At 39.6% G+C, this 25,762-nt stretch overlaps 2 long non-coding RNA genes across 25 annotated transcripts in view; one reads left to right on the top strand and one right to left on the bottom strand.

The window, feature by feature from the left end:
• Positions 1-17,197, top strand: part of LOC148758807 (uncharacterized) — a 210,858-nt gene extending 193,661 nt beyond the window's left edge. For 20 of the 23 annotated variants that reach the window (XR_016020295.1, XR_016020276.1, XR_016020278.1 and 17 more), the window contains 2 exons: positions 1,148-1,259; positions 16,993-17,197. This is a non-coding gene — a long non-coding RNA (uncharacterized LOC148758807). Of the gene's footprint in view, positions 1-1,147; positions 1,260-6,404; positions 8,256-14,740; positions 14,987-16,992 lie in introns of those variants that run through there. The other 3 variants (XR_016020292.1, XR_016020293.1, XR_016020291.1) reach the window with 3 other exon arrangements.
• The window catches only part of LOC141571668 (uncharacterized), a 141,598-nt gene continuing 129,347 nt past the window's right edge, over positions 13,512-25,762 (bottom strand). The window contains exons 6-8 of one of the 2 annotated variants that reach the window (XR_016020299.1): positions 16,976-17,168; positions 15,361-15,636; positions 13,512-13,773 (exon numbers count right to left, since the gene is read on the bottom strand). This is a non-coding gene — a long non-coding RNA (uncharacterized LOC141571668). Of the gene's footprint in view, positions 13,774-15,215; positions 15,637-16,975; positions 17,169-25,762 lie in introns of those variants that run through there. The other variant, XR_016020298.1, reaches the window with a different exon arrangement.

Here is a 25,762-nt window from a genome sequence, read left to right on the forward strand (position 1 = left end):
GGACCCAGAAGAGGGAGCTTGGACAGAAGCAAACAGTACAGAAGGCGTGGGAGCTCGGCCTGGGTGCCTCCCCGGGGAAGTCCTGCTTGTCTTTCCCCTTTGTTTCTGGTTCAGTTGACATGGCTCCGCTAAGGGGGTTTAAACAAATGGGCACTCCTCCCTAAACGCCTAATGAATGAACTCTGGAGGTGACGATGTTCTATAAGTGACACAGGAAATTCTGATTTGGATCAAAACCCAAAACTTCCAAGTTGCTAAGTGGCATCTTAGTAACTCTACTGGCTGCAAAATAGCCTAAGGAACTATGGTTTTGAAAATGGCTGGTATCTGACTCACCGCATTTATCTGTTGGCTATCATGAGTGGTTGCACTTTTTCAGCCTCCCTTCTCTCCTCTCCAGCTGCTGTGTGATTACCTCATTCCAGACAAGCCTGATTATCATCAGTGAAACACATCCCCAAAATAAATATGACTACATTATTCTTAATATGCAGTGATTGAACGTGAACATATCTAAAAGTTTTAATTCACACTGAGTTTTATAAAATAGCTGAAAATAAAATGACTTCATGTTTTAAGACTATTTCAAGAGTGGGTCATTACTTCCACGGTGTACATGTCACCTTGAGCACAACAGCAGTTTTCATCAGCCAATGGTGTGCTGGAGCCACAGGCTCATGAGATCTGAATATGCTCATCTCTTCTCAACTAGGCGTTCGGTGACTTCACTTTGGTCGCTTGTAGTGGATGCTGGTGGGGCTGTTTATACCACGGAAATTGACCAAGGCTATATCTTAGTCTGTTTAAGCTGTTAAAGCAAAATACCACAGGCTGGGTGGCTTATAAACAACAGAAATTTAGTTCTCACAGTTCTGGAGGCTGGAAGTCTGAGCTCAGGTTGCCAGTATGGTCAACCGAGGGCCTTCTTCCAGGTCAAAGACATCTCCTTCTATGCTCACATGGTGGACGTGGCTCGGGAACCCCGTTGGATCTCTTTTGTAAACACTCTAATCACATTCAAGAGGGCACTACCTTCAAGGCCTAATCACCCCCAGCTTCTAACTCATCACACCGGGCAGTAGGATTCCAATATGTGAATTTGGGGCGATGCAAATAATCAGGGCTTTTTTTTTTCTTTCTTTCGCAGAGAGCCAGTGAGCCGGTTTCCCAGCACGCCACTGAGTTACATGCGCATTGTAGGAGAAGAGATCCCGCGTCTCTGTGATTATGTCTCTGGGACTAAGATTGTTGCTTTCTGGGTAAATATTTAAAGAAGATACTGCCTAAGAGAGACTATTTTGTTACTGCTACACTCATATCTTTCATTAGCCGTAAGTTAACCTCCCTGTGCGTTAGTCTCCCTGTCCTCAAAATGAGGACATAATACCTACGTCATAGACTCGTTCTGACGATTAAATGAGTTCATATGTGTGATATACTTTTAAAATGCCTGGCACAGAGAAGGTGCTCAGTAAGTATTTTCTATCAATATCAACAAAAGATGAGACTAGATCGTTTTTTTCAGTCTTCTAAAAGACAGCCTAATTTCAGTGTTGTTTCCCTTGTTGAGCTTTTGTATCGTTCAGAAGCCCATCCCCAACTTCCACAGGTTCTGTGAAGAATAGTTCAATGAAAGCAGATCAGATCACTTTGAAATGCATAAAGCACTATGTAAATGAAAGGTGGAATAATTATGTTAAAGTCATCATCTAGAATTTTGTTTATACTGCATCTTTCATATGAGGACCACATTTTTCTCTAGGCAGTTACTGCTCCTACAGAAACAAACATAGATGGTGCCCAAACCTCCTACTGAATAATTTTAGGCAATGGCATTTATCAAAATACCGCAGGTCACTAAATGTACAAAGACTCAAAACAAACCCCACATCTCAGTGTGAGGGCAGCATGGTAATTTAGGAAAATAAGCCTTTGACAATTCAAGGATTTTCTGATTTCTAGAAAGCACAACAAAAAATCGTACATGTTGCCTAAATTTTACAAAATAGGTGTGGGGGCGGAGCCCCAGAGAGTAGTTTCCAGGCTCTCGGCCTCACATAGACAGGTGCTGGCTCAGGTAGTAAATGGCCAACTGTGATTGCATGGCCATCAGCTGTGGCTAGTTGGCCGTCAGCTGTAACCAGTGAGCCATTGGCCACAATATAACTGCTGTGGCTATGCTAGAAGGAGAAGAGAGGAGAGAGGAAGAATGGGGCTAGCAAGAAGATGGCGGCTGGGCTGGCAAACGTGGATGGCGGTTTGCGGACAGTGTGGATCCAGCCTCCAGTGAAAGTATAGTGCTGCCAGAGAGAATATAGTGGTATGACTCCCCTACCTATGTCTCCTTGTGTGTTCCTTTTTGGCCTCACCATATCCTGCGTTCTTGTATGGGGAGCGGGAGCAGAGACCCCGCAGGCCGCCCCGCATGACAAAAGGATATTAAAATGCAATTTCTTTTAGAGAGAAAAAAAATCAGTTTGTCTTCTGATGAGTGTTTCTAGCCAAACTAAAACTAATTTGGGGGCTGTGCGTGCAGATGTTCCCATTTTAGGATGAACTGGCCAAGCAAAGCAGACAAAGAGGGGAAACATGTTTTGAAGATATTTTTCTCACACTCAAACCTTCTAAGAACCAAGACTTTAAAGTGCAGGCTTCCTTTTTTCCAGCAGGGTAGCCCTGGGAACTCTGTACCCTAACTCTCGCAGTTGGGTCTTGGGTCAGTTTGCTCTTGGATCCATTCCTGGTGCTTCCTCCGGCTCCGTGGCAGGGAGGGAGAGCTGACGCTGAGGCTTCCTTTCCCTGAGCACTTGCAGCTGACTTCTGCCAGTGGGAGCTTGGAGGCGGGGCAATGGCAGAGGACTTGAGGTTGGGGAGAACGGAGGGGCCGGGGCACTTCTCCTGACATTCAGTTTGCTTCCTGCACCTTCTCAGGCAGCAGCTTTGTCTCTTCCATGCTCCACTTCCCACCACAGAAGCCGACCACAGCTCCAATTCTCACCAAATACCCCAAGGCTCCTGTGTTACGCTACCTCCTCCTGGTCCTTGCATCCTTCCAGCATGGGGGTGGTTGTGACTTGCTTCTGTTGCTAAATCGGGCTGCCTCACTTTTCCCTAATTGGCTTTGTCTGTCTCTTTCATCACCTGTTTTGTGCTTTAATCAATTCCTTGTGTGAGAGCCCTCCATTTAAATATTCCAAGTGAACCCTGCTTTCCTTGATTGGACTCTGACTGTTCCAAGGTCTAACACAGGCTACTGAACTCTTAGGCAAGTAACACTGTTGGAAGTGCACTTACTCTGTATTCACCCCAAAGATCTCAGACGCCCTTCTGGAGTGTGAACTCCTGCTATCACTCTTCCCTTTGCAGTTAAATGAAGATTCTACCTTGAGCCTGCTCTGTGCCATGGTCCTAAGATGGAGGCAGAGAAAAGTTATTTTTCTTAGTTTCTGTTAACAGTAGGGTCACAAGACACTCAGCCATTACACTTGTTAGCCTAGTGGTCCCCCTTCTTCAGGCCACACCCCTCAAATTCACTGCAGGGAGCTGATTTACAGCTGGTTGTTAGTAACTTTCCTAAAAAGTCATAAAGGATGATAGGGTCCCCAGATTATTTCCACATGTATGACTGATAGGATTGGAATATGGATCTGTGAGCTGTTAACCACTCTAAAATGTTGTCACTGGTGCTTTCTTTCCAAGGAAGGAAATTTGAGCCACAAAACAAGCAATTTTAAAATGGTTTTAGGGCATTGCTAATAGTTCTAGAGATATACTCTTAATCCAAAAGTATCAAAGTAGGGTTGTACACCCCATGTTTTTGTTAAAATTATTTTGAAATTTGAACATTGAAACGTACATTAATGCTGTGGGGACAGAGCCAGGAGTGCAGTTTCCAGGCTCTCGGCCTCACGTGGAAAGGTGTTGGCTCAGGTAGTAAATGGCCATCAACTGTGATTGGATGGCCATCAGCTGTGGCTAGTTGGCTGTCAGCTGTAACCAGTGAGCCATTGGCCACTAATATAATTGCTGTGGCTACGCTAACAGCAAATGGGGGCCTAGCAAGAAGATGGTGGCTGAGTTAGCAAGCGCAGATTGCAGTTAGTAGGGTGGTTTGCAGCTAGCAAGTGGGGTTGGTTGGTTGGCAGAGTAGCGGACAGCAGGTTGCAGATTGTGTGGCTCCTGCTTCCTGTGTCTCCAACCCAGCCGCCAGCAAGACTATAGTGGTATAACTCTTCAATCTATGGCTCCGTGGGTGTTCCTTTTTGGCCTCTCCATGTCCTGCGTTCTTATGTGGGGAGTGGGAGCTGATACCCCACCCTGCATGCCACCTTGTGTGACAAATGCAGTTTCTAAAAATATTTTATTAAGATTGTTCACCTTTTTCAGCACACCCCATCCTACTGCATTGCCCATGCTGTTTCTCCTTCCTGAAGTGATTGTTTTCCCACGATTTTGTTTTGTTCTGTTGTGAATTCTCAAATAACCATATTTCCAGAAATCTTCTCTGAACTTTCCTACTCATTGTCTGAGCGACTCCGCTTGTCCCATTTGTGCCTCCATACTGCATCATATGAAATACTGTTTCTTTGTCTCACGTTACTCTTGAAGCCCCAAAAGGAAAGGACTGGATGCATCTTGGCAGCGCAGTGCTCCGTAACTTCCTTGGCACGTAGGAATCACTCAAAATATATACTTTGAACTGATTCTGAACAGCACTCTGAAAATTCCAACGCCTTCATGCTGGACAGAAATTAGTATTAGGATCATGAAATGAAAGGTTTTTATTGGTTTGGTTTCATTTTTTGGAACAAGGAATATTTTAGTAACAAACACGTAGCAGACACTGGTTGTTTCACAAATGCCTAGTGTTTGTGCCCCGTATATACAAATTCTTATGTTTTGTTGAACAACATTGATACATAGGGAAATAGGCACACAGAGGAACCGTGGCACTTTAACAAGCTTAGGACAGAGCTTCTCAGTTCTTTACCTTGTTTGTGTTGTCCTTCACCAGTAGTTGCATCCTCTTTCTGTGTCTGTCTATCTTCCTAAATTTCAGTGTCCATCTAAATATATTCCCACTGCCTTCACCATCAATTAAGTAAATGCCATGTCTGTAATTCATTTCCCTTGAAAAGGATGAGCTCAACCGTGCTCTGTTTATCCCGTTTAGGACGGCTCCTTTTGCACATTTTGGTCCACTGCCTCTGGTGTCATTTCTCATGCATCTGTTTATTCTACCCAATTAGATTCAGAGCTTTGCAGTCAGAGGTACTTTTTCTATCTCCTCACAGCATGTTCAAAATGTAGACTTGTGAACTAAATATCTTCTAGATTTCACCAATATCTGTGCTAGTATTTTAAGTTCCTTATCAAATGAACACATTACTCTGCAGCTGGAACCCTGGGCATTTGGTTCCCCTGGGTGGTTCCTTTATTTCAGAACGGGTGTCTGTGGGCTGGGCTGGGTAGCACAGCAACTTCAAGACACCTTTGGAACTTTCCTTTCGGGCCAGGAATATCCCTAAGCTACCTCCCCTGAGGGACTCACTTGATAATTGGTTCCCACCCTTGATAATTGGTTCTCTGTCACTGAAGCTGTTCATTTCCTTCATAGCACTTAGGATAATTCGTAACTACAAGGTCGGAGAATTAAGTTTGCAAACTCATCCTAGAAAAGGTGCTTCATACCTCATTGCTGAATATCACTACGGTCACCTTTGAGGTACTGTCCTTGGGAAGCTATGCACTGATGCCAGTGCCTACTCCACACTTCAAAGCAATTTTGGAACTCTGTTTTCTGGAATGGCCATCAGAGCTGTTGTCATATTACCCGTGATGTCCTGAATGTCATCCAAATATCTTCCTTTCAATATTTCCTTTGTCTTCGGGTAAAGAAAGAAGTCATTGGTGACAGCTCAGGTGAGCAGGGAGGGTGTTCCAATACAGTTATTGGATTACTGGATAAAAACTCCCTCACAGACAGTGCTGTGTGAGCTGGCGCATTATCGTGATGCAAGAGCCATGAATTGTTGGTGAAAAGTTCAAGTTGTCTAACTTTTTCATGCAGCCTTTTCAACACTTCCATACAGTAAACTTGAGTAACTGTTTGTCCAATTGGTACAAATTCATAACGAATAATCCCTCTGATATCAAAAAAGGTTAGCAACATAATTGCACGAAGTTCAGAAACTTAATTGTCAGACCTCATATATACATACATATAAAATATATATAAACTAAGCACATGGATAAAGAAGTTAAATGTATAAAAATATGTAAAATATATAGTAGATATAAAGTATATGTATGTATATGTGTAAGCAATATATGCAAAAACACCCATATGTATGAGCGTACATATGTGCGTGTTTTATGTTTTCATTTTCTCTTTCCGTCCACAGATTTTCTTTACCACATTTGCTTTACCATGTAACACCCAAGCCTAACACAGAGCCTGGCACATCATAGGTACTCAGAAATATTTGTTGAATAAATAATATGTGAATGCATGAAGCTGCAAGAGCAAAGAATTCTTTCCAGTCTTAGTCATGTCATCCTAAGTATTACAGTGAAAAAGTGAAAGGAGGAGAGAAGTAGAAGCATAGAAAAAGAAAGGAGTCAATGTTCTCTCTAATCCAAAATTTCACAGATTTGTAGTCTGGCTCCTCCCAGAAAGGGGCTCACAGACTTCTCTGTTTTCACCTGGAGAGGGGAAAGAGGAAGACAAGAAAGTCTCTGCTGTCCACTGTTGGTGCTGCCCACTAATAAAATCTACAGATGTGTTAGCAAAAAGTTAATGATTTCCAAAAAACAAATTGGACATCCCTACATTTGCTGTTTCAACCTTCTGTTTCCTCTCTATGAGTGCAATCCTGCTCTCTTTAGAAGATATCCATAGCATGTGCACGCCTTTAGCTTACATAAACACTCTGATCACTAAAAAGAAAGAGTGGGACGTAATTAGGAGTACGCGATAGAGAGCAGTGGTCGGCAAATCACTGTGAGCTGGACTGCCTGGTTTTATCTCCCGGCTCCGTTGCTTTCTAACTGTGAGATTGTAGGCAACATTGGTAAAGTAGAGACAATACGAGTACCTGACTCGTGGGGCTTCTTATGGGATCAAGTAAGTTAGAACATGTAAAGCCCTTAGAATCATGCCTGGCACAGACTAAACACTCAGTAAATGTTCAATAATCATATTCTTATTCTTTGTATTATCAGTTTTGCTGCTATCACCGAATTAAGGCAGGTTTACTTCAATACGGAATGATTAAATTCCCATTCTACAGAGAGAGAATGCAGACATAAGTAATAGTAAGTATGAAAAAGGAAATATAGGTGTAGATGCATTATAAATGTAAAAACACATGGTAGAAGGTCAGAATTCTAAGATTTTTATGTCCTGTTGATAAAGTTTTTTCTTTAATCCTTACTCCTGATACAAAATGTTATTTCATACACCTTTTAAATACCTGATGATAATGATTACTCTTATTTCATCTCCCATGGTCTAAAAGATTTAGAGAACAGCTGACACAACCTACTTTTTAATAACCCCAGCCTTGTTAAGGAATTATAAGCAATTCAATTGAATGACTGTCAAACCTGTTCATTCAAAAGCTATTCATATTCCCCAGAGCTGCTTGAATTCCTTTATTTCATCAAGAAAGGCTTTAAATTTTCCATATGTAACACAATAGCATCTTTAGTCCTTAAAAAAAGAAAAAAAAAAAAACAGCCTTCCCACCTAACTGCACCCCTCCCTGCTTATTCTTTATGAACCTATTTATGTATTTCATTTGACAAATATTTATTTACTTTCTGTCATGCCACGCATTATATTAGGCGCTAGGTTAACAACAACAACAAAAAGCAATAAAACTAAAAAAGGCAGTGAATAAGACAAAGTCTCTCATTTCATAAAACCTAGAGTCTAGAGAGGATTTGCAGCAATAAACAAAAACACAATGTGTCAGTTAGGAGTTGAGATCATTCTTATGCCAGCAATAAATGGAGCGCTTGAGGCAGAATGAGAATGGATGGCAGGGAGGGTGAGGGCTCTGTCAGGCCAATTGCAGAAGACCTCTCTGAGGAAGAGACATTTAAGCAACACCTAAAGGAAGGAAGGAAGCGGTCATTCAGATTGCTGAGAGTTCTGCTGCACGTTGGAGCAGAACGGACCGCAGTGCAGAAGTCGAGGTCGGATGTGGCAGAGAACACACACACGGCACTGGGTCTGTGACTGGTCACTGGTAAGCAACGGGGGATGGCGTGAGAAGAAGGTGGAGGGCAGGGACAGGTCAGATCACGCAGGGTTTTCTGACTTGGGGATTCTCAATGTGGAGCCAGACACTGTTAAAAGGTATTTAAACACGGGGGTAGCATGAGCATGATGTATAATATGTTTCAAAAGATAACCTTGGTAGCCATAGGGGGAATTTAGAGAAAGAGGATACGAGTAAAATAAGAAGACAACCTAGCAGACTGTATTAAAGGAATCCAGGTGAGAGAGATTTGTAACTTAGACTTAAGTGTTGGGGAAGGGGGTGTGGAAAACTAGGTACGAGAGGTGCTTAGGAGGTGGAAATGACACAATGTGATGATGGATTAGATTGGAAAGGGAGGAACCATGTGTGACTCTTAAGTTTCTGTCTCAAATACTAGATGATAGTTCATTTACCACGAAGGAAAACCTGGAGAAGCACCACGAGTTCTGTCTCGATCGGGTTAATTTCACGATATGTATGTGACACCCCAATGGAGATGTTACATAAGCATTTGGTTATACTGATGTGAAGCTGTTATACAAGTGAGCCAAAGATGGCCTCTGTGTATTGGCCCCTAGATCTTTTATTTTTTCACTGCAGGCCCATTAGCTCAAAAGCCTGCCAAAAACAAAATCAAATTTTACACATCCATTTATTTTGAAAATACGCCAAACAAGCAGATTTTTTTTTTTTTTTAAGCCGTTTAGAGCCTGCCTGTTTTCCATACCTCCACGAAATCTCACTTCCCATCTGCTAGCAATAGATACACCCTGGGCCATGAAGAACCCCAGCCACTGCTGCCCTTCTGAGCTCTCCGACCCAGAGGCTGCCTGCCACGCATGTGCGCAACATTGCCTATACACAGAAGCCCCCTTTCCAATTCCCCTCTCTCTCCCAGAAATTCCCTCATCCTCCTAGGCTTTTGAGTAGCAGCCATGAGCCTTTGTCTCTAAACAGACTCCTGTGAGGGATTTCCCCAATCTGTCTCAGCTGCTCCCTATAAAGCCTGTGTACGCTACTGCCACCTTGTGGTCAAATCTTTTTCCTTGCTCAGCCACAAAACGCCTTGAACCCTTTGCAGAAGCTCAAAGGAAAAATCTGCCCTCAGATGTCTGAATGGAAATAATTAGCATAGAGATGGCATTAGGCCATGAGAATGAATGATAACATTCCAGGAGGAGTGTATAGAAATCAGGCAAGAGGGCCCAGGACTAAATCTGAAGTTTCAAAATGTGATCTCTAGTGAAGAGGGAAAACATGCACATGTAACAACTTGGTTCATTTCTACTCATGTTCTATGACTCGGGCCAGACACTGGCTCCTCTAGGACAAAATCCTGTCTCCCGCAGACTAAGCCAAGCTGTGTCATAACGACTGCCCTTCTTTCTGCTCCTGGACGTTTCTGTATTACTGCTCTACCACACATTTCTGGAAATATCTGGTTGTTAATTGTCTGCCTCCACATGAGGCTGTCTTTGAAGGCAGAACGTGTTCATCTCTAAATTCCAGAACTCCACCACAGCACCTGACGCAGGTTGCTAAATAAAGATTTTCTCAATGAGTGACTGAACAAATGATAAATTGTGCAATCTACTATATTAAAATGGGTATAGAAAAGGGTAGCGCTGATAAAGTGGTGATAGAAGTTTTCAAATGGCTGGGAACGTGAGGACACCTTTTGCTTTCCTGATGATGGTATTACTATCCAGTCCTCTTTCTCAGTCTGAAGTTAGATTCTACTCTCACCCTGAACAGAGACTGTGGGACATCGGGCTCACATATTGTACCGTAGGAACCATATGTAGAGATAACGGAATAATGTGAAAATATTTCAAGTAATTAGAAAGGCAGCTAGTTCATGATGGCATAATACTGAGGGTCATTTTAAAATATATCCTTTAATATTATACTAATTTGGTTTTGCTTTCTTTCAAGAAATTTAAAATAAAGAAAAAATGGCATTTAGGTCAAGTTGTATGTAAGATCCGAATCTGAGTCACCTCTGAGGCAATTCTCTATTCTTAATTAGAACCCGTTTTGTGATTTCAGCGCTGGTATCTTTTGAGTTTCATTTAAGGGAGCAAGGCTGGTCCAAGAATGGCATGAATGTGTTACAGCATCACTTGCATATATATATTTTTAATAAGATACATATTCATCGTTCACAATTTGCCCTTTGAAAACAAAAACTAATACTAGAGAAGTCTGTGACCTCTACATCAGAGCACATAATGACTAAGGTAGAATAATCATTCATAAATACTTCATAGTAAAAAAATAAATGGAATTCATTAAAGATCATGGAGGCTAATATTGTAATATAAATTTATATCCACAAAAAGTTTCTGAAATGTGGTGGTACAATATTCTCTACTTCCTTAACTATGAAACAAAATTGGTTGTGAGACGTTATTAATGAGACCTTTACAATATAAAAGATAGTCAGCAAGTTTTTGGATGAGAAGTACCCTGATTTCAAGATTTAAAAGTGTAATAAGTGTGTCTTACACTTGACTTTTTAAATAACTTGTGTGTTACACCTAATAATTGAACTGAATTAATTTCTATGGCTGGGGGGAATGGTTAATGAATGTTTTAGAATTCTGTATTTATGTTGTGTAATTATCTGTGATTATATATAACTGTAGATAATTACATATTAACTTACATAAACAGTATGTTTTACTGACTTAGGAAAAGCTGTGAAAATACTGAGTGAGGTGGTCCCTCCTTTGACATATAAACAATTAAAATTATAGGCCTCAGTATGAAAATCCCACACACCAGTTTATTATTGTTGCTCTCAGTAAACATATTTCCCTAATAATTTACCATTTACAGAATGCTTTCGCAATCATTTCTCAGTGATCCTATTTTATCATTAGATTCATGACAGTAGAGGATATAAAGACAAGAGGTTGTGCATTTAAATATGCCTTATGTACTCATTTTCTACTTGTTCTTTCTTGAGAAAAGTTAAAAAAAAAAAGGGCCAAAAGTTAAAAAAAAAAGGCTCCAGTATCTGGGCTGGCCAGTGGCTCAGGTGGTTGGTGCGTTGTGCTCCTAATGCCGGGGTTACCGGTTCGATTCCTGTTTGCACCAACTTATTATTGTTACTCTCAGTAAATATATTTCCCTAATAATGTACCATTTACAGAATGCTTTCGCAATCATTTCTCAGTGATCCTATTTTATCATTAGATTCATGACAGTAGGGGATATAAAGACAACAGAGATGCACATTTATATATGCGCCCTAAGTACTCATTTCCTACTTGTTCTTTCCTGATAAAAATTGAAAAACAAGGGCCAAAAGTTAAAAAAAAAGGGCCCAAGTATCCGGGCCGGCCGGTGGCTCAGGTGGTCGGGGCTCCGTGCTCCTACTTCCGAGGTCGCCGGTTCGATTCCCACAGGGCCAGTGAGCTGCGTGAGCTGCCGCGGGGTGCTGTGAGCTACCGTGTGCTGCCATGAGTGGCCAGCAGCCAGTGTGTGTCGCTGCGTAATGCAGCTGAGCGGCTGCTGTGTGCTACCGTGTGCTAGCCATGAGTGGCCGGCAACCCACGGGGCCGCAGCCATCATTGTGCTACTGTGTGTTGCCCCGGGTGGCTGTGTGCTGCCCTGAGTGGCCGGCTGCCGGCAGCCATCTTGTGCTGCTGCGTGCTGCCCTGGGCCCCCACTGGGCGGCAGCCAGCCTCAGGCTTCATACCAGCCTCACTCCTAATACCAGGGCCAACAACTAAGACTGAGAAACAATGGCTTGAACTGGAGGGAAAAGGGGAATTGCATAGTTGAAGATTGTTTTCCTGGAAGTTGCCAACTCAGGAACATTTTCTGAACATGGAATAATCACTTTGAAAGTTCTAGGCAAACGAGAAAGTCTATTTTAGGGATTCCGTTAAGGATACCATTTGGCAGAAACTGGAGAGTATATTTATGAGAGATGCATGGGATGATGAGAGGAAAAACAAGTGAAGAAGTAAACTCTACAACGTGCTTCTACATTTTTGTTTCAATTGCTTTCTCGTAAGAGAGTTGACACTTTATGAAGTGGAAAATTGTAACTGATTTTGCAGAGATGGGAAATCAAAGATGGTATTATTCTAAAAAGCAACTTTCCAATGACATAGAAACTAGGAATCCGAGAGTTTAAATAATCTTGTTGAAGAAAAGCATTCAATTTAAATTCCTGGCCTCGCATGAAGGTTCTCACCATACAAGCAGACTTTTCAAAGTCTCCCCATCTCTCTCATGCCTTTGAGAGTTTTGAGCTAAGTTACCCTCATTAGGACGGGACATAATTTCATGTGATATGTAACTCTAATACTAGTAGGTAACTCTAATACTGAAACCTCTGAAAACCCCATCCACAGAATTATATGTATGCTTAGTAAATTTATTCTTTATTAGTAACTATACTGTTTGTTTGTTCTGAAAAGATTCACTAGCCCTTTGAACGTTAAAACCTCTCTGTACAGGTTATATGGTATTAAAAGGAGGGAGAACAGGAAGCAACTGTTAAAGAGAAAGTCCCAGTGAGTCACTACTTCCCTTTCTTTCATCCCCACACCTTCTTCTATTCTTGCCCAAATCACCTGTGACTTAGATCTAAGAAAGGGCATTTTCTGAAATCACAAAGATCTTCTCTATCCTTTGTTTGCCAACAGGCTAATATACTATTTTAGAAATTCTTAAACTTACATTTTTGAGATTATGACATTCCAAATTTAAATTTTTGGTAGACACTCCCCACCCCAAAAAAATGCGCTTTGAAAAATACAGATGCAGTGAAGAAATAAGAGATTAACTGAATAAGAAGAAATGAAAATCTAGGGAAATTGGTAGGCAACATTTAATCTCAGGCACAAGAGTTTTTGTTTTTTTTATTTTATTTGTTAAATAAGCAAACTCTAGCTGCATGCGCAGGGAATTAAATATTGGTGAAAATTCAAGACAGGGTTTTTGTGTTCCTAGCAGTTAGATATAAAATAGATAATAACTGGAAGAAACATGAATAAGTGACACAAGTTAAGAGGCTGCTGCAGTAATCCAGATGTTCATTTATCAAAAGCAGTTTATAAGTATCCACAGTATTAATGGCACTTTATTAGAGACAAATTAATGCTTACTTGAACTAGGGCAGTGACTAGACATGGAAATGGTCCTATTGAATATTAATGAAATGATTCAACCAACTCAGTGCCCATTTCTTCTTGAGGCCTTTATTCCTACATTTGCTAGACTTTACATATTTGAAACAAATCCACAGTTTCGGGATGCTTGCCTAAAATAAACTGCATTAAGAATCACGGGGAGAATTTTGCTGATAGTTGCCGATCAACTGCTTCTCAGTCTGTACCGGGATGACATACTCTTCTGAGTTAAACAGCACCTGGTTGTAAAGAAGAAGGGGAGGAAAGCCGGTGGGGAACAGTGCAGCTTCCTCCAGGTTTTATCAAATTCTCCATTTCTGTCAGTCACCGGACAATTGAAATCCATCCTAGTCCTGCAAGAATATCTTTAGTGAGTTGTGAGGTCTGTTCATTAAAAGAAACAAATGAACCGAATAGCCACGATTATTGAGCATTTCTGTCCTTATGGCTATAGACCGGAAGTGGTTTTCAAGCGTCCCAAAAGCTATCTTCAATTTTTCCTTTTCTTAATTTGATCTGCAGCATTGTGGACACAACTCATTCTAGCTACATCTGATCTGTTCTATCAGGCCATTTGGAATGATTGTTAATGAATAAAGGACATATTTGAAAGCCTTTTTAATCCCTCTATATACTTTAAAATTTATATCTAACTAAATAAAAGACTAGACATCTAGGTGTTAGAAAACTAAATTTTAGTCCCATTTCTGACTTTAGCTTAAAGCGTGGATCTAAAAAATCTAAAAGATCCAAGAAATCTAAAAATGTGGCTGAGAAGTGAAATCTCTCAGACATTCTCCTTCTACCTTATTCACATAATATTCACCACTTAGAATGTTTAAAGTAATATTAATTACAATCACTTGCTTTTGGGATTTTGTAAAACTGTTAACGTGGTGTAAATGAGTTTTCTCTTAGGTAACTTCTTTCGGAAGTATAAGATATTCAAACATAATCAGTGATCAAACCGGCAATTTTAAATACTTGATTAATATAAAAATATCCCACTCTATACAGTAATATATACTCTTTTCATAAAGAATTGCCCAAATGATCAGGTTTTTTCCCCCCTCATTTTCTCACACTCGGCAAGCATTTGTTGATCCAGCTTATGTGTTAAGTGCAGTACCAGGGACTGGGCACGTGGGGGTGTACAGGACAGCTCCCCATTCTCAAGGAGTTGACAGTCTAGTACAAGAGACAATCATAAACTGGGACACACAGAAAATGTCAAAAGTTCGACCACAGAGATGAGCACTTAGGAGAATATATAAGTCAGGGTAAGGGTTTGTATTGTAAAGTTGTTTATTCTTTTTCCAGCATATTTAAAATCCTAACAAAAATCTCAGAAGTTTCCTATGAAAAACGGCAACCTGAATATGTAACTTTTATAAACTCGTCAGTGTCTTCACAGTCTCTAAAAGGCTTAAAGGATCTACTAGTTTCCTTTACGTAAATTCATCAAATATTTTCCACATTTTGACATTCCTGGGAAATCTTTTAAAGCCCAGCACATTTTATTTTGGGAGTATCATTCTGAGTCAAAATTGCTGTATTCCCCCCCCCCCCCCCCCCCGTTTTTCTCCCAATTTTTCCCTAAATAAGTCTAGATGCATTTCTTTTCTTTGGCTTGTAAATATGATTTATCTGCTTTTAGAAGGAAAAAAAGGGAAACACTGAAAAACCTGTGGTGCATTTTCTGCTTCAGGAAATGGGTCACACTTTGTCAAATACTGAATATATTAAGCTTTTGTGAAGTTCCGTTTTTCTCAAATACTGGTTTGCTGCACTGGAGATCAAAGGGTAATTTATTTTGTTCTAAGTAAGCATTTACTTAGTCCTTTTTTCTTTTTCTTTTTTTACGTCAAATCATGACTACAAAAAAGATAACTCAGATAAAGTAGACTGTTTAAAGAAAAAGAATACTGTTTTTCACTTACATTTGGGCAACTGCACGCTGCCCGTCATGTTTGGAGATGATTACTTCAAATTGAGATCTGAAAAATGTCTGATTTGTTAATTTTCTTGTGGCAGCGATGAATTTGAGGTGATCAATCCCTGAGAAAAACGGCCCTGTCAAAAAGTAGCTTCTACCAACAGGAAGGTCAAAAGTTGCCATTCTCATGGGGACTGAACCTGAACCTAGAGCACCTGCACCTTTGTTGATTGGTTTATGGCTTTCTTCCCTCCTCTGTTTTCAATCAAATGACTTCCTCCTGACAGGGTAAAAATAGGAAAGAAAAAGAAAAAAACATTTGAGACAAACTCAGATCCTGACTCACATTCTGACAATTTGTGTTTTCCCTATAACCACCATCCTAGATTCAGGTCTCCATGACCTCACACTTAAGTTGCTGACAACACATATTACCTCCCTGCCTCCAATCTCTTTTCATCTGATTGCCCTCCTGACAGAAAGCCTTAGAAGCATTTCTGCCGTATTGTTGCTTCCAGCTTAAAATCTTAGATGATCTCTTATTTCTATCAAATCAAAATTCCCCAGTTTGACAGTCAAGTGCCAAAACTAACTCATCTTTGATAGCACTGATATATTACTTGTCACAACTCAACAGATAGCCCTGTACACAGTCACCAGCACATGTATTTGATATTTAACCTTGTCTCAGCCACTATTCTGAAAATATTTTCTGACCCTTCCCCCTTGTCCCTGATGTCGGTTAGGTATACCTCCCTTCCCAGAGTACCTCCGGCAAATACGATTTCCATCAGAGAGTGGAACATACTGTACTGTCATTTTTTGCTTATCCGTCTATATTCCCCCATTAGGATGTAAGTTTCCTGTGGGCAGAAACATGTCCTACTCATCTTCATAGCTCTATCTAGTACCTACCAAAGCACTGGCATGTAGGAAATGCTCAAAAATGATTGTAGAATAAACAACATTTCCTGAATTAGGTATTGTGTTTCTGCTGCCAAAAAACGTACTGATGTGTCTCTTCTGGGTAAAATGCTGCCTTTCTCTTACTTTATCTTTTTTCTACCTCCTAAACTTGGATCAAATTTAACTTCTTTGAAAATAGTCAGATAGTCATCAAAGAAAGGGAGAAACGTGACTTGGGGCTTCCAACATGAAATTTAAAATAATTTGTTTCTAGCAATACTGCTTCTCACTAAGGAGCTTAAAAAGCCACAGAATTGAGAGACAAATAGGCAGGGTATGCAGAATCGTGAAATTCTTACATACAGCTTCGGCACTCAGCTCGGCCCCTGGAAACATTCATCAAACTCCAAGATATTATTTGGGGCAGTTTACATCCTCAATGCATAGAGCCCCAGCTCTTGGTGATATGATCAGATCTATTCCCCGTTCACCTCTCTGGCCACTGTCTCCTGGCCACTCTCTTCTCTGGCCCAATGTCTGAGGACTCCTAAGCGAGGAAACCCAATACATCGGTACTTACTCTAACATTTGCTCATTTCAAGCACAATTTCAGAATTTCACTCTGCTCTGTAAGCATGTACCACACTGTTGCCATAACACAACCTTTTATTGCACGTGAGAAATTTCCCAAGAAGCCTTTCTCAATCCTGTACCTCTGGTTTGGTTTCAGGTGTTCTCCTCCAAAGATAATCCTGTTCACCATGGAAGACATCGGGACTTCCAGTACTTGGAGCTGGGGGCCTTCACCAGAAGCCATGCATCTGTGTTTTTGCTCTTCCGTTCCTGGAATCAATTCAGGTCCAAATATGAACTTCAGTAACCAGACCTTGTCATACATCTGTAAAACTGGGAAATAAAGAAGTGTTTAAAATATGTATATGTTTACATTTCTTTCTACAAGTCTGATTTCTTGCGGCTCAATATAATGCTTACCAAGTACCTGAAGAAGCAGAAATAAGACAGTAAAAATAACAAATTTTCAGTTGTCATCTCATTTTATAGAGCATTATGTCAGTACATAGTTTTGCTATCGCTTTGAGTTGATGGGAGTTAATTTTAAAATTTCTTACTGAGGGTTTTCAAATGTGGATTGACCCACAAACCCGTAAATGGTTGCAAGTACTATTGGAGAGAAACCATTAACTCAGGTGTAGGGATATGGAACCACTACAAGATTAGATCTGACAAAGCAAGATCTGTTAAAATGTATTTCCACTGACAGTAAGTGAAAATCATGTGGACTCTTACACGGAAATTTGAAATTTAAGTTTTCACTATATCTATTCCTTTTATCTTTATTTTCAAACACATTCATCTTTATTCACAGATTAGATGTGCTGTACTTTAAAATTCAGCTACATAGCATCCTAGTGTTATTATTGATCAGGGTTTCAGAACATCTATAGCTCTTTAAAACAAATGTAGACCTAATACCCCAGAACTCATTTGCCCAAAAGGCTTAGTAAACTCCCGGAAGTGACTTTCAGGATTTGACATTTTTTTTCAAGGTTGTGTTTTCTCACAGAAAGGCCATTTCTCCCTAAGGCATATCTATTAAATTAATGCTGAATCGTGTAGTCTTCTTGATTAGTAAGACTGGATTCTTGTTTTTCTTTTCTTTGCCACAAAATAAGAAACTTAAAGAACGTCAATATTTAGTCTTCGATTATATGTGGACATGCAGGTAGTGGGAGAACACATGCCAACTTGTGGACTGCAAAGCTGCCGACGAATGCTGGGCTGCTTAAATAGTGTTTGGGGCATGGTGTCCTCCGTGTTCGGAAAATAGTGAGGGCTCCTGTATTATGCGTATAAGTGCAAGCAGGATAGTAAGGACAATATCACCTCTAAGATTTCAATGACATTAAATTATTGGATTGATTAGAACAGCTTCAGAATTAGTTACTTTCCCCATCTCCATTATTTTTACAGATCAGACTTGACTGCTTGTGCTTATTAGATAGAATAAAAGAAAATCTATATAAAAATTGAAAAGTTTATGCACTTTTTACATGTTAGCCCTTGAGCTCACACACATAAAATTATACTGCATTTGCCTCTTTTCAAATTACGATGGCGCAGTTTTCAAAAGAACCTGGAAAAAAATAAAATAAGTACAATTTCAGGTGGCCTACTACACTAAGAGCCAAATGAGAACTGCACACAATACATACAATACGCATACATTATGTGCTGGGAGAATTCAGAAGTAAGAGCAACCCCTGAGGAATGAAAAGTCCAAGAAGGCTGACGGAGCTGGAGCTTAGACAAGCAGAGAGGGAAACGGAGCATTTCAGGCATGCAGTTTGTTCAATGGAATGGAGATGGACCCATATTGTTTGGGAGCAAAGTAATAAGTAATTGGATTGGAACAAAGGATTCATTTATGGAAGAGATGATAGAGTAGAAGAGATGCGTAGGGGCCAACTTGTGGGACCCTAAGGAGTTTGGACAGCAGAAAGACATTTATTCAACAAATAAATGAGTGCCTACTATTTGAGAAGTATTACAGTGGACGCTAAACAGACATCTCTGAAAAGGGTGTTTGAGCTTGAGGGGAGAGTAGAGGAGAGAAATTTGAACAATACGGACTTGATTACAATAAGGATAGACCAGTTTAACTTGTACTGAACTGAAGGAGATGCGTGTGAGAACTGTCATGGAGGAAAAAGAAATTGGACTGAATGGCTGATAATGTGGGAAGAGAAATAGAAAGCTCAGCAAATAAGTTGGTTGGGTATTAGAGAGGATTATGCTTTGCTTTAGGATTTAAAGAATGGGCAATGCAGTTCTGATGCTAACAACTGAAGTTAGGTCAAGTGTGACCTAAGTTAGGTCAAAGTTAGGTTAAAGGTCAAGACCCCCTCAACACTGCCCTCACTTCAGACTCCAGCCACAATCTCTAGGGTTCCCAGACCACCCACACTTGGAACCAACTGGCTACAAAGTTGGGGGTTCCCTCAGATTTTATAATTCTCCAGAATGACTCACAGAATTCAGGAAACTGCTAGTTTTATTATAAAGGATAAAAATCAGAACCAGCCACATGAAGAAACATATAAGGGAAGATCTGGAAGCTTCCCAAACATGAAGCTACTGTGTCCTCAATGTGAATCACCCTCTCAGCATATCAGTGTATATCACCAGCCAGAAAGCTGAACTAAGCATCATTGTACAGAATTGTTATTGGAGTTTCATTATAGAGGCATGATTGATTCAATCACTGGCTATGAAATTGAACTCAATTGCCAGCTCCCTCTCCTTCCCTCCCAAAGGTCATGCTGATATCACAGAACTCAAAGCCCCAAATCTCTAATCACGATTGGTCTCTCTGGCATGACCAGTCCCCATCTTGACTCCTTTTGTTAGTAAAAACTATCTAGAGGCATTCCATAAGCCATCTCATTAGCATAAATTTAAGTGTTGCCCAAGAAGCCCACCATAAATGAGAAAGACACTCCTATCACTTGGGAAATCCAAGGATTTAGAGGATCCCTCCCAAACCAGAGACAAAGGCCATCCAAATTCTTTGTTATACAACAGAATGAATTTGAAGTAACTCTAGCCTCTTTCAGGTGGAATGTCCGGCAGACAATTGAAATTCCAAAGCAAGCTGGAGAGAGAGAGGAAAGAGGACTTAGAGATATGACTTGGGTCAGAAAGTAAAAGGTCACACAGTATTATAGAGCAGTGTTCATAGCTACTCAGCAAGAGGTACAATTGGGGGCCAACTCCTTGATAAGAGGATACACATGGGAAAGCAACCCAAACACATACAGCGTATTTTTCTAAAGAAATCAATGCTTAGCCTGGTATTAACGTTAGCTTGAATAGAAACAATTCTATTTTCATCTTTCTTGATCAGATGTCTAAAATGTAGCCTTTACAAGCACATTACAAAAAAAAAAAAAATCGCTAAAGAAAATATGATAAAAAAATATGTAAATCCGAAATTGACATCGCAGGCATTTAAATATTTTACTGTTAGACAAATGCAAAAATGATGAGGTCAGCATTATTAATGCTCTCTTTATTTGGAAAGTCCTACATAGGATTGTTAGGAGTAATGGTAGACGGTAAGTGGCACCACTCTTTTTCTACCTCCTGGTTCTTGGGCCCATACAGTCTTTCTATTCAGACCTGTGACTTGGTGTGCGTACTATGTCCTGACGTATGGTAAGCCATCTTTGCACAGTATTGCCATCAATCTAGCACTCCGTTAGAAGGTTATTCCAGCGTTCTGTGACACCAGCTGCCTCTGCATGGTGTAGTATGATTCAGTCAATGCATCCTGTGGTCATCGGTCCATTCCTGTAGTGAAGTTGTTGTGAAGTGGATTCCCTGTTGGATGACGTTACAAGGGATTCAGCGCCTATGATAGAGTTTCTAGTAAGCTTTCACATAGTGTTGCTGACTAAAGCTCGTGGGAAGGTAAGTCAGAACAATAAGTGTACCCATACTCATGACAGGTATCTAGCACTGTGAGGATGAACTCCTGGCCCTTTTAATGAAGCAACCCCAGTGTAATGGAATTGTTAACAAGTGTTCACTTGGTATCTGTTGCTGGAAGGTTGAACCTTCTAGTAGCTGGATCAGCTTTGGTAAGTGGGAATCCATGCTGTAGGGCCAATGTATAGCCTCCATCTCTGCTACGACTGGGTTCATATGCCCATTTTGCCAGTTCTGAGAAAAGGCTGGCTAAGATCACTAGCCAAATATTTTGTCTACTTAGTTAATCAGTGCCTCTGCAGTAGGAGATGATTTCTGGTTGACATTGGCTTATAATACAAAAATCTTCAAACTCTGTGTCCTCTCCTATGTGTCTTTCCACATCCTTCTACTCCAGAACACCTTGTCCTCCCTGCTCTAATCCTTTCTTTTCCAGTCCTAAGCCACTGGCCTCTGCCCAAGAATTTGCATGCATTTTCACCTCAGACCACTCTTCTTTCCCCACAAAGTAGATAACCATGTGAATTGCTTGCAGCTTCAACCATTGGGAAGGATTTCTCTCTCCACTGAATTTTGAAGCCACTCCTAAATGTTACAATAATGCAGCCAATATCCATTTCCAGCTTACATCCACATATCAAACTGACCTACCCATAATCCAAACTGAGGCTTTTTTCTTTCTTCAGTTGGTCATATCAAACCCCCTCCTCCATCAGACCATATGTGCAAACTGAGGGAGAGCCACTGGTACAACTGTGGTGGGTGACAAAGTGGTTTGGGTTATCTGCTTATGTGTCATACTCATTCTCTCTGGTCCTGCTCAGGCTCATCCACGATGTACTATTTCCATTCTATGATGGAAAGCTGATGAGCCTGTTCGACTTTGACTTGGCAGGTCCAACAGAGCTCAATTAATAATACATAGTTCTGAATGCACGGTCATTTGTTACCCCACGGACAGGGGTTCTGCTCTCTCTATACCAGAACTCAGTAATACTTACAGCAGGAGTGGTTTCTCAGAATGCATATACCCCTCTGCTGCAGATGGTGAATTGCCCTGCTCCAGAACCCCAGGGATCTATGTTGTAATTTTCCCACTAGGTCTTATAAACTCCACACTGCATCATTACCCGCCACTGACATCTCTTACACCATAAAATCTGCCACAAAGACTGGAGGAGTCTTTCCAGTCTATACTTGCGGTATTGTTGCAGTATCCTTACTGTTAGAACTCCCATATTTTTAGTCAATGGATTTCATATCAGAAAATTTGTTCAGGTACAGGAACTGAGCAAGGGATCATGCCTTTTATAGAGGTGACTTTCTTCAGACTCCTGATTTCTCACTTGTACCTTCTTCTGTGTGTACATGTTAAGCAGCTCCCTTGTTGACCACACATTAGTTTTGACCTTAGAGAAGCCACTAAACACCCTCACAACTCCGTGCAAATCCCCATGGCTGCCCGCCATCATTTCCCTTGCTATAGTGTTAAATCCTATGTTCCTAGAAAACACACACAATATAATGAATTATTGCATATTCCGACTTATATTCTGGCCTACTTGATCAAGCAACCTCAAAATCCAATCTTAAGGGCATTCCTTTGGATCCAGGCAATACGTGCTAAGTAATTTTTGCAACTCCTTTGGGTGTATTCTCTTCCCTCCATTATCAGGCTCAGCTTGTCTCCAGCCAGGTTATACTGAGATGTGAGCCTCGTTATTGGCCCGGCAGCCAAGAAAGGAGGTAGAGCAACTCCTGAATGGGCATCTGTCGCCTTGCAGGAGACCTTTACAGTATCTTTACTGATGGGGAACTTGCTATCCCTTAATAAAGGGGCAGTTTTTCTTGAAGGGAGATCTAAGCATCACAACTCCAAAACGACCACATTTACTTTAATCTTTAAGAGGTACATGTTATTGTTTCCACTTTGCAATGGTGAAATTTAGCTCAGAGACACTAACTTCACAGAACCACACATCTTGTAAGTAGCAGATCTGGAATGTCGATTCAAGTCAGTCTGGTTCCAGAGACCATGTTGCCTCTTCAATAACAAACTATAATTCCTAACTATGTGTCTTCTGGTTCAGCACAGGAACTCTGGGAAGAATAGATACTGCCTTAAATGTGTAAGATATAAATACGAAAGAAATCTCAATTAAAAGTCATTAAATTTACTAATGAAATAGGCCCTTTGAGTCTATTTGTATAGTCACTAGAATAAATGAAAAAAATTTTTTTTTTAAATTACCAAAGTAGGTGAGAAAGAATGAGTGAAAGAGATGAGACTAGAAGCAAACTCCTCAAGGTATAAAGTTGCATATAGTTTTGACTTTTGAATCATATTGTGTATTTTTAAAATGTGTTTTTAAATTTGAAAATAATTCATGTAAATAAAAAAACTACACGTTAGGGGGACAAATAGCTAACAGCAATGGAATGATTGTGGCAAGCATTTTTCTAAGTGACTAATAACTATTTTTTTGATCGTTAAAACAAATCTTACAAAAGTAATCTCATCTTACAGAGACGAGGTTTTAATGCAAAATAACTGACTTTTATTAAAATTTCAAAATTTTTAAAACCACAAATTGACAAAATTTAGCTAACCTACTCTTCAGCATTCAGCATTACTATATGTATATAATATATATAATATGTATATTATATATATTATATGTAATATATTTTATATATTATGTATTATATAATATATATTATATATATTATATATATATTATATATAGATAAGTTTTCGTTCATTGTGCTGCTGAAAATGAAATAGCATAAAACAAAGACAAAAACTTCTGCCTTCATGAAGCTTACATTCTAGTTCGAGAAAACAACAATAAATAAAGAAAAACATAAACAAGTTAAGGCATTAAAGAAAGAACATGATGTATGTGAAAAAGTACTTAGGATCAGTTATATAGATGTCGGCAGATGCCCACTAAAAGAACTGTCACTTCCTGAGTGGCTAGGTATAGCTCAAAATGCTCATCCACATTAAGACCAATAATCGTTGAACAGAAAAATGTCATGTGAAAATGAAAGTATTTTCAAAATTCCTTTAAAAACCATCCTCTTCCCTGAAAATTGTCTATGTTATGCATGTATCCTAAAAAAAAAAGGTTCCATGTATAACGGCAGACCGAATTCTAGAACTTCTAAGGCAACTGAAGCTCTTACCATGTTAGAGAAAGCCGTTTCCCAAAGTTATAGCCCCTGAGGCAAAGAGGTTCAAAATACTATTCACAGATGGTAGAGTCAGTATTTCTTGATTGCTTGATTCAGGAGCCTCTATAGGAAATACTTTCCTTCAAAAATGTTATAATTGCTAAAAGAACATCATTACTTATTATTATGACTTTTTACTCAGGTTCAAATTCCTTCTTAATTTCAAAAAGTCACAATTTGATATGAAATTTTATGAGAATCTTGGAAAGAAAAAGGAAATAAACAGGAAATTGATTTGAAATAGTTCTAGGTTTTCTTAGAAAATATAAAAATTTAGGGGGAAAGTTAGGATTTATTGCTTATTTTTTAACCTTAATCTTATGTAGTATTCTTGGAAATCCAAAGGTTGGGAAAAACATGAAATTCTGTAATTATTTCTAGGAAATATGTAGAAATTAATGATTGCCCAGTATCTAGACATGGACAAACTCTTCCCCATACAAATTCAACTTTATTTGTGCTTTTATAAGTTATTAGCTTTCATTTGGATACAGTTTTGTTGTTGTTAAATTGCCTCACTTAATGAGGTGTGCTATGAACATGATATTGCTGACACTAGATACTCAAAATAGATTAAAAAATAAATAAATAAGAGACTTCTCCAGTTAATAGGCTTTCAGAACAAAATAAATTAGCATTCTTTTTAATTTGTATTTTTAATATTTAACTCTAATCACATACTCCAGCTGTCTAACATATCAAAATAAACGTGGTCTGTAAGACACTGGAATGTTACAAAGCATTGCTGCAACAAAATATTCAGAGGTAATTCTCTAATAGGTAGTATTTTAGACAGAAGGTCATCAAAATAAGATGATGCCTGGGATAATGAAATAGATAATCTGGGTGAAAGCACAGCTATCCTTCAAAATCAATATCCAGAATATATGTAGACAGCCACACTGGTCATTGAGAACGCTGAAACGAATCCATTTTTCATGCACCAGTCTTTAAATTCCATGTTTACAGACATGTAGAGAGACTACAGTTTAAAATGTAGTATGGGATTAGTTTCTGTTTCTAAGTTTACGACAAAACCCAGCAGTTATATACATCTAAATAGGTAAGTTATATTTTTATGTATTTTAAAATCCCAATAGTCTAATTATTTTGGGTGAAAATACTTAATTGCTTCACATCTGCATCTACACCTACATTCTTGTTTTCTCGTTTTGAAATTGGCCTCAACTGGCACTAAGTTTGGTTGTGATCTCCGTCTTATTTTCTGCATATATAAAAGAAAAATCAATAGGTACTCAATAAAATAACTTGTCCCTGAGAATTAGAATAGTCATCGTAACATTGATGGTTTCAGTAGGTTCTAACCTAGCCTAATAAGAGATTTTTCCTGAATGTTTTAAATTTTTCTCCTGTTAAGTTGGGAAGTCAGGGAGGAAAGCTCCACTGGAGAACGCAGGGAGCTGGGCTACTCTATGCCTGATATCAATGGCCTATGTGGGCTTTGCAAGACACTGGGACTCCTGTGAGCCCAGACTTCTCATGCATATGCTTCTCAGCAGGGTTGTTAGGATCAAGCAAAAGGAAATAAGGTAGCAGGTGACACTCCACACGTTTAATATATGCAAGTTTATCATGTATATTTGTCGTCAGCAAACGCCAAGGATCCATTCTAGCATCAATCAAATTAATTAAATCACTTGATCAACTACAAATATTACAAAATAGTTTAGACTATACTGCACCAGCATTTAAAAAAATATCTTTTCATTTCATAGCTAAAATGCTGTTAGAAC

Source organism: Rhinolophus sinicus, chromosome 2 (genome assembly GCF_057876585.1).
Source record: "Rhinolophus sinicus isolate RSI-liver-muscle chromosome 2, RSI-T2T, whole genome shotgun sequence".
NCBI lineage: Eukaryota > Metazoa > Chordata > Mammalia > Chiroptera > Rhinolophidae > Rhinolophus > Rhinolophus sinicus.